This window comes from Callithrix jacchus, chromosome 9 (genome assembly GCF_049354715.1).
Source record: "Callithrix jacchus isolate 240 chromosome 9, calJac240_pri, whole genome shotgun sequence".
Classification (NCBI taxonomy): Eukaryota; Metazoa; Chordata; class Mammalia; order Primates; family Cebidae; genus Callithrix; species Callithrix jacchus.
This window is the reverse complement of record NC_133510.1, coordinates 48,726,038-48,736,028: the sequence shown is the minus strand read 5'-3', so window position 1 is coordinate 48,736,028 and position 9,991 is coordinate 48,726,038. Positions and strand designations below refer to the sequence as shown.

At 39.0% G+C, this 9,991-nt stretch overlaps 1 pseudogene; it reads left to right on the top strand.

Moving 5' to 3' along the window:
• The first annotated feature begins 2,044 nt into the window (after nt 1–2,044).
• Nucleotides 2,045–7,453, top strand: LOC118144487 (leucine-rich repeat-containing protein 34-like; annotated as a pseudogene).
• Nucleotides 7,454–9,991: the final 2,538 nt, after the last annotated feature.

Genomic DNA, 9,991 nt, shown 5'->3' with positions numbered 1-9,991 from the left:
TTCCTTATCATTAGCATTTTTTTTTGAGACCAGTATCTGGAGTGAAGTGGGGCAATTATGACTGTAGCCTTGACCTCCTGGGACCCAGCTATCCTCCCAAGTACTGGGGCCACAGGGGTGTACCACAACACCAAGCTAATTTTATAAATTATTTAACAGAGATGAGGTCTTGCTATGTTTCTCAGACTGGTCTTGAACTCCTGGGTTTAAGCAATCCTCCCTCCTTGGCCTCCCAAAGTGCTGGAATTACAGGTGTGAGCCACTGGGCCTGGCTCTTCATACCATTAGCATTTTGATAATGCCGTTATCAGTTGACACAGTTAGTCTCACACTCTCTTCCTTGAAACAATTTGTTCAGTAGGTTTCCAGGATATCCCACTTCCAGTTTTCCTCCTTCCTCAATGGAGCACTCCTCCACTGTCTCATTTACTGGTTGCTTCTCATGTCTCCTGCCTATAAACCAGTAGTTTTCAAATGTTTTGGTACCAAGATCCCATTTACACTCCTAAAAATTACTGAAGCTCTCAAACAGTTTTTGGTTATGTGGCTTTTATCTATCAATTATAATTGTATCAGAAATTAAAGTTGAGACTTAAAAATGTTGATTAACTTGTTTAAAAATGATAATTAGAAACCTCTACATATTAACAGAAATATGATGTTTATATTTAAAAAAAGCTACATTTTCAAAACCTAAGTACAATTTTTATGGAAAAAACTATATTTTTCAAAACAAATTAGTGAGAAAACTGGTATTGTTTTATGGTCTTGAAGATGTCTATACTGCCTATTATGGAGACTAGGTTCTGCAAACTATAGTCTACAGGACAAATTTAGACCACTGCTTAATTTTATAAATATTTATTGAAATACAGCTATGTTCAGCCAAATTTTTATTACTTTTTAAATAAACATTTTATTCTAAATGATAGCTAATTCAGAGAACTTCCAATGATATAGTTGCCTCCAACACACATAGACTCAGCTACCTGTGTTGGTTTCAAGATTACATTTGCAACATTTATGAATAAATTGGGCTCCTTTGGATCCTGATTCCTGTCTCCAATCCCAGTAGCACTACCTATTACTGAGTTTATACAGTAGATTCTAAATTAGAAATGAAGCTAGGCACTTCTAATGAAGCTAGTGACTCACACCTGTAATTCCAGCACTTTGGGAGGCTGAGGTAGGGGGATTGCTTGAACCAAGGGTCAAAGTTCAAATTGTTAGGCAGACAGAAAAGCCATTAAATAAGTCATTATGCTTTTTAGTATATATTTTCTCTTTATTTTTTACTGGCATGATTGTATAAAAGTTAAATAGAATAACATTTTTACTATGTTTCTTTTCTGGTCATTATTATGATTCATTTTATTTTATGATTATATCTGAGAACCATTTTTCATACATGTTTCAAAGAGGGAGTTGTTAAAAATTATCTGCTTGGAAGATGAAAAAATGTCTGGAAATAGATGCTGGTGATGGTTGCCAACAATGTAAATGTATTTAATGCCACTTTGTTGCACACTTAAAAGAGGCTAAAATGACAAATTGTATGCCATGTATATTTTACTGCAATTAAAAAAAAACTGCTTGGGCCACACTCCAGAATATTAAATTGGAATCTCTGGGGGTGGGACCTAAGTATCTTTTATATTTGTTATTTGTAAGTTAACTGTGAAAGTAGTGAAGAAAAGAAAAGAAAAAGCTACGGCTGACTGTGGTGGCTCATGCCTGTAATCTCAACACTTTGGGAGGCAGAAATCGGCAGGCAGGTGTCGGGGGGAGACCAAGATCACCTGAGGTCGGGAGTTCAAGAGCAGCCTGACCGACATGGAAAAACCCCATCTTAAGGCATGGTGGCACACGCCTGTAATTCCAGCTACTCAGGAGGCTGAGGCAGGAAAACCATTTGAACCCAGAAGGCAGAAGTTGCAGTGAGCTGAAGTGGTGCCATTGCACTCCAGCCTGGGCAACAAGAGTGAAACTCAGACTCAAAAAAAAAAAAAAAGTCACAAAAACAGATACAATAGTGAAAGAGGAGATGATGAAGATGGAGAAGAGTAAAAAAAAAGAATCCAATTTAATAAGTATAGGATTGCCCGGGGAGCAAATGAGAACAATGGGAACAGAAACAAAATTCAAAGATGTAACTGAGGAAAACATTGTGGAGAGAAACAGAAAAAGTAAAAGAAAACAACCAATTGAGTCCATAAATTAGAAAAGCTTGCTGTATTTTAGGTAAAGTCAGTAACAGGGGACTCATGCCTATATAGAGCCTAAACATAATAGTGGTTTATTTGCATTACCAATAAATTTTGGTTAAAAAAATGGTTCTGTGGGTCAAATGTACTAGAGGTACCACTGGTATAGATACAAGGTAGCATAATTCACTTGGAACCATTATGGAAACAATCTACCACAAAGCTTTACGTAATACGTGACCACAAGCGGAACGTAGTGGCTCACCTCTGTAATCCCAGCACTGTGGGAGGCTGAGGTGGGCAAATGACTTTAGCCCAAGAGTTCGAGACCAGCCTGGGTAACATGACAAAACAACATATATACAAAAAATACAAAAATTAGACATCTGTGGTGGCACAGACTTGTAGTTTCAGCTACTTGGAGGCTGAGGTGGGAGGATCACCTAAGCCTAGGAGATCAAGGCTCCAGTGAGCCATGACTGCATCTCTGCACTCCAGCCTGGGTGACAGAGTAAGACTGTGTCTCAAAAAAAAAATAGTGACCACATATCCTACTGCCTGTTCACTTTAGCATCATCCTGGATTTTTCATTTTAAAGAAAGTATAATTACCATTTTAAATAAAATATTATAATGCAATAGATAATTTTAATAATTTGAGATTATTTTGGTAAGCTTCCAGCTGCTGTCACGGTCTGTTCTAGTAGTATGTGAGACTAAGTGCAGCAAACAGAGACTTCAGCTAAACACATGTTAAATCTTAAATATGATCAGGTCATCACTCTTTCCCCAGCCCTTTCCAGACATAGAATAACTTATATTCCATTTTGAAGATAGCCTTTCAAAGAATCTGTGAATACAGAAAAGTTCACTTGGACATGAGTGGTGAGGGTCAGCTGAATTTGGTCTCAGGTGGCAATGAGTGAAATAATTAATTAACACATCTCTTTCTTCCACCCACTTCGTTTATCAGCCAGTTGTGCCTGGCATGTATTTTAGCTTGCAAGATGCACATATCCACCAGTCTGCCAGTCCCTGGAGATGAGTGAGAAATATAATAAATTGCTGGTTGGAAGTCCATGAGATACATGCAGGCACAGTACTGCTATAAAAGTGTATCGAGAAGTTTGGGAATAATTTTTTGATACATAATTTTGCTCTTCTTGGCCAGGCTGGAGTGCAATGGCTCAATCTCGGCTCACTGCAACCTCCACCTCCCAGGTTCAAGTGATTCTCCTGCCTCAGCTTCCCGAGTTGCTGGGATTACAGGCATGCACCACCATGCCTAGCTAACTTTGTATTTTTAGTAGAGACAGGACTTCTCCATGTTGGTCAGGCTGGTCTTGAACTCCCTACCTCAGGTAATCTGCCAGCCTCAGCCTCCCAAAGTGCTGGGATTACAGTGTTGAGCTACTGTGCCCAGCTGGGAATTTTTACTACTATATTTTGTCATTCATTGCACAATTCACATATAAAATGACTTAGTTATAATGTTGAGTGGTAATGCATTTTTATTTTATAATAAGCCCTTTTAACAATATGTACTGAAAAATAGTATAAGCACACTGTATTAGTCTGTTAAGGTTGCTATAACAAAGTACCCACAATGTGAGTGGCTTACAGAACATTAACCCATTGTCTCACAATTTTGAGGCTGGAAGTTCAAAGTCAAAGTGTCTGTGGGATTGCTTCCTTCTGAGGGCTGTGAAAGAGAATCTGTTCCATGCTTCTACCCTAGCTTCTGGTGAATTGCTAGCAAACTTTGGCATTCCATGTCTTGCAAAATTCTCTGCCATTATTTTCACATGGCATTTCCCTTGTGTTCATGTCTGTGTCCAAATTTCCTCCTTTTTATAAGGACACTGTCATATTGGATTAGAGGGGCACTCTACTCCAGTATTACCTCACTTAAATAATTAAGCCTAAAATGACCCTATTCCCAAATAAGATCACATTCTGCCGTACTGTTGCTAGGACTTTAATATACATATTTGTGGGGGTGGGGTGGAGCCTAATTCAACCCATAACATACATATTTAATGAAAAATTACTGTGCTTTCGTTTCTTAAGAACATTAATGGTGGAAGTGTTATCTGAACAGCATGTTTGCCACTATTTACATTTACTATAGGAACCATAGTAATATCACTGACTACTGAAAATCCGGAAGAAACAAATCAATTAAAGAAACACTGGCCTCTACTTTAAAAGTGAGTACTTAATTTTACAAGACTGTGCCCAGAGACAAAAATTTTAAGTATGAAAATACAGAAACCTATTTACATATGACTTTGTGAAGCACACTTTTGGATTAGAAGGGATAAATGTTTCAATTAACTTTACTTGTTTGTTTTGTTTGTTTATTTGTTTGTTGGTTTTTGAGATGAAATTTCCCTCTTGCTGCCCAGGTTGGAGTGCAATGGCATGATCTTGGCTCACTGCAACCTCTGCCTCCCAAGTTCAAATGATTCTCCTGCTTCAGCTTCCCAAGTAGTTGGGATTACAGGCATATGCCACCATGCCTGGCTAATTTTCGTATTTTTAGTAGAGACGGAGTTTCACCATGTTGGCCAGGCTGGTCTTGAACTCCTGACCTCAGGTGTTCTGCCCACCTCAGCCTTCCAAAGTGCTGGAATTATAGGTGTGAACCACTACGCCAGGCCTTGCTCGGTTTTATTGAAACTTTATTTGTGCACTTATGAAAAGTGGAGCAATAGCTATTAATGTGTTGATTCCATTAGCAGAAGGAAAGGCTTTGCAAACACTTAAATGGTGGCTGTTTTTTGTTGTTGTTGTTGTTTTGTCAGTGTTATTAGATGCTTAAAATAGAAAATCTGTTAATTTCAGTAGTAGAGTTTTTTCATCCAATTTACGGAATCAAAACAATTTTTTTTTTGCAAGGCCATTATTCTGTCTAAAGTGAAATATCTAACATTATTGTGAAGGATATTGTAAATTCTGTTTAAAAAATCTTTCAGGGCTGAGTATGGTGGCTCATGCCTGTAATTCCAGTACTTTGGGAAGCCAGGGTGGGAGGATCACTTGAACCCAGAAATTCAAGACCAGCCTAGACAATGCAGTGGGACCTCATTGCTAAAAAACAAAACAAAACAAAAACAAACAAACAAACAAACACACAAAAAACACAGCTGGGAGTGGTGGTGTGCACCTATAGTCCTAGCTTCTTGGGATGCTGAGCTGGGAGGATCACTTCAACGGGAGAGGTCGAAGCTGCAGTGAGCCATGGTCATGCTACTGCACTCCACCCTGGGCTGCAGAGTGAGACCCTGTCTCAAAAAAAAGAAAAAATAAGTTTCAACATTGCATGGTGGCACAGCTGCTGTTGCTGTGGGGTGAGAGGAGTACATGGAACAGCTGGTAGGATGCTGTCTCTGCCCTGGCTCATTCATCCCCTGTGGCCCCCATTCCGGCCACACAACTTTGGCATTGGCCCCAATGGGCACAACTTAAAGAAAAAAGCACATTAAATATTACTGTTAATAATTACTTACTGCCAGTAAAATGATTAACAGATGAAGATTTTTGGATTCTTTCTAGAATTTTAAATCGTTAACTAGCCTGGGTGCAGTGGCTTATGCCTGTAATCTCAGGAATTCGGGGTGCCAAGGCAAGGAGGATCACTTGAGCCCAGGAGCTCAAGGCTGCAGTGAACCATGATAGTGCCACTCCATGATCTTAGTTCTTTTTTGTTTAAGAATCAATTATGTATTATTCGTTTGGATGTTAGATGTAAACTCATAAGTGATGTTGGCACATACTAAAGTGTAAAACTGCTTCGAAATAACTTAGTCTTATTTGCTTAAATCTTATGTTTGATGATATTGGACCTGATGGTGGAGAATTATATTTATATTTTTATTTTTTTGAGACAGAGTTTTGCTCTGTTGACCATCCTGGAGTGTAGTGGTGCAATCTTGGTTCACTGCAACCTCCGCCTCCCAGGTTTAAGCGATTCTCCTGCCTCAGCCTCCCGAGTAGCTGGGATTACAGGCATGTGCCACCACCCCTGGCTAATTTTTGTATTTTTAGTAGAGACAGGGTTTCACCTTGTTGGCTAGGCTGGTTTCGAACTCCTGACCTCAGGTAATCTACCTGCCTCAGCCTCACAAAGATCCACCTGCCTCAGCCTCTCAAAGTGCTGGAATCACAGGCATGAGCCACTGCAGTCAGCCAAGGTGGAGAACTGATTGGCAAAGCACTAAATAAGAACACAACTCTGAAATACCTAAGAATGACTGGAAACAAGATTAAAAATAAGAGTGGAATATTTTTTGCTGCAATGCTGCAAATTAATTCATCCTTAGAGAAAGTAGGTCTGTGTTACTGTGATCTGGGAATGTAAAGTGTGATAGCATTTGCTACAGTACTAACTCAAAACAAAGCAATTAAGGGAATAAACCTAAACTGATCTATGCAGTATGGCAAACAGGAAGAGTCCACAGCCCACCTAGGCCATATGTTGAAAGAAAATCACTGCCTTATTCAGCTACACATGTATAAGCATGATATAAAAAACTGTAGTATAAAACATTTATGTGTGACTCACTGTATCTGAACAGTAGCCTAGTAGCCTATGCTACCTTGATGTCAGCTGCAATCAAATAACTCAGGCTGAAATGATCTATCTGGCTGATGTAAAAGCAGTACTAACCTAGAAGCAGTAGATCTTTCTTTTAAGAGAATAGAAAATGCAGAAGCAAAGTATTTCAGGGAAATTCATGCTTTACACACTGGGAGTTTTAAAGCATTGTCAGGAGTCAGCAACAACATAGAGAAGGACTTGCACTTTCACAATCAATGAAAACAAATCCCACATTTTCTAATATCTACATTTAGGGAAACAAAGTTAGCCTGGGCCAACATAGTGAGACCCCATCTCTACAAAAAATACAAAATATGCTGGTCATGGTGGTGCATGCCTATAGTCCTAGCTACTTGGGAGACTGAGGTGGTAGGATCACCTGAGCCCAGGGAGGTCAAGGCTGGAGTGAGCTGTGATGTTGCCACTGCACTCCAGCCTGAGCAATGTGAGACCCTGTCTCAAAACTAAAGAAAACGAAAACAAATTTGATTAGGCTGCATGTGTAACATATTCAGACATAATTCAAATAGGCCATCTAAAAACAGACAATAGTCCAGGTGCACTGGTTCGTGCCTGTAATCCCAGCACTTTGGGAGGCCGAGGCAGGAGGGTCACTTGAGGCTAGGAGATGGAGAACAGCCTGGCCAACATGGGGAAACTCCGTCTCTACTAAAAATCCAAAAATTAGCTGGTCACAGTGGCACATGCCTGTAGTCCCACCTACTTGGGAGGCCGAGGCACAAGAATTGCTTGAACCCGGAAGGCAGAGGTTGCAGTGAGCTGAGGTCATACCACTGTACTTCACCCTGGGCAACAGGGCAAGACCCTGTCTCATAAATAAATAAAAACAGAGAATACAGATATGGAGATTTATAGCACCTTTATTTGTGGTGCATGGACACTTACAGAAGTCTCCAATGACCTTAAACAGCATTATGATTGAACACCAACTTACAGAGAAGTTTAGAGCCTCTCATCTAATGCAGATCTTGCTCTTGTTCCAGTAAGTCAACATCTATGAAAAAGAAAATCTAAAATCATTTTTATACACCTGTCTTAATGCTTTCACAGAGATTTTTGTAGCTTATATTTTTCTTTCATAAATTAAAACAAGTTCCTTTTTTCAAATGTGTAAAAGGTAATCACTGTGTTACACTTTGTAAAACTGTCCATTGAAAAAGAAAGCTTTCAGCACTGAAACATAATTTTTGCAAAAATTATTCATTCAAACACAGATACTGGTGAGTCACAGAATCATGGTAAAGACAATGATACTAATGAATTAAGAACTCTGTGGAGCAAAATGTACTTAGAAGTGTTTTTGGTGCACAAAATTATGAATTTTTTGGTGCACCAAAATTATGAATTTTGTGCAGACACATATTTCATAAAAAAGAGCTAAAGATGACAAATAAGCACATGAAAAGATGCTCAACATTATTAATCACTAGAGAAGTACAAACGAAAACCACAGTGAGATATCGCTATACAACCTGTACTACTCTGCTTGGCTGTCATAACAGAATACCACAGAATGGGCTGTGACAGGAATTTATTTACTCACAGTTCTAGAGGCTGGAAGTCCAAAATCAAGGTGCCAGCATGTTGGTTTCTGGGAAGACCTCTCTTCCTGGCTTACAGGCGGTGCCTTCTTGCTGTGGCCTCATGTGACCTTTCCACTGTGCACATGTATTCCTGGTATTTCTTCCTCTTATAAAGATGCCAATTCTGTTGGATTACAGCCCACCCGTGTGATGTCTCATTTAACCTAAATTACCTCCTCAAAGGCCCTATCTCTAAATACAGTCACATTGAGGGTTAAAGTTTCAGCATATGAATTTTGGGGAGGACATAACTGAGTTCGTAACAACACCTATTAGAAAGATTAAAATCTAAAGAAACAAAAAATGGGAATATAAAATGCTGGCTAAAATACAAAGCAACTCTCATACCTTGCTAATGGAGATCCAAATAATACAACCATTTTGGAAAACAGTTTGGCAGTTTCTCATAAAGCTAAATATACTGTTAACATATATTTTTGTTAATCCCAGCAATCCCAGTCCTATGTGATTATCCAAAAGAAATGAAAACAAAGGCTTCTGCATGAATATATATAGCACCTTTATTTATAGTAGCACCAAATTGGAAATATCTTAAATGTCTGTTGGATTGTGAATGAAAAAAAAATGCTATATCCACACAATGGCATACTACTTAAGAAACAAATTTGTTTGTTCATTCACCTATTGATAGACATTTGGGTTGGATCCAGTTTGGGGCTATTATAAGTAAGTTGCTATAAAAATTTAGGTTCAAGTTCTTATGTGGATATGTGTTTTCATTTCTTTTGGATAAATACCTAGCACTGAAATTGCTGGGTTGAACTGTATGTTTAACTTTATAAGAAACTGTTAAACTATTTTCCAAAATTGCTATACCATTTGTATTCTCATCAGCAATCCATGAGTCCTAATAGATTCATGTTCTCCCCAGCATTTGATATTGTCAGTCTTTTTAACATTAGCCACTCTAATGGATGGTCAGTGGTATCTTACTGTGATTTAAATTTGTATTTCTGTGATGACTTAATACAATGAACTTTTTTTTTGTTTTCTTTTCTTGCCATTCATATATTTTCTTTTGTAACCTGTCTTTTCAAATCTTTTTCTCAGTTTTTTTAATTTTAAAATTTTAAATTTTTATTTTTTAGAGACAGGGTTTCGTCATGTTGGCCAGGCTAGTCTGGAACTCCTGACCTCAAGTGATCCACCCACCCTGACTCAGCCTACCAAAGTGCTGGGATTACTGGTGTGAGTCACCGCAACAAGCCACTCTGTTTGTCTGTTTCTTTTTTTAGGTGATGTCTTACTATATTGCTCAGGCTGGAGTGCAATAGTTATTCACAAGTGTGATGACAGTGCACTACAGCCTCAAACTCTTGGCCTTACGCGATCCCCCCACCTCAGCCTCCTGAGCAGCTGGGGCTACAGGCCTGTGCTACCATCCCTAGCTTTTTGCTCTTTGCTCAGTTATAAGAACTGGCTTCTTTGTCTTTGTGAATTGTAGGAGTTGTGGATATAAGCTTTTTTTTTTTTTGAGCCGGAGTCTCACTCTGTTGCCCAGGCTGCAGTGCAGTGGCACGACCTCAGCTCACCGCAACCGCTGTCTCCCAGGTTCAAGCC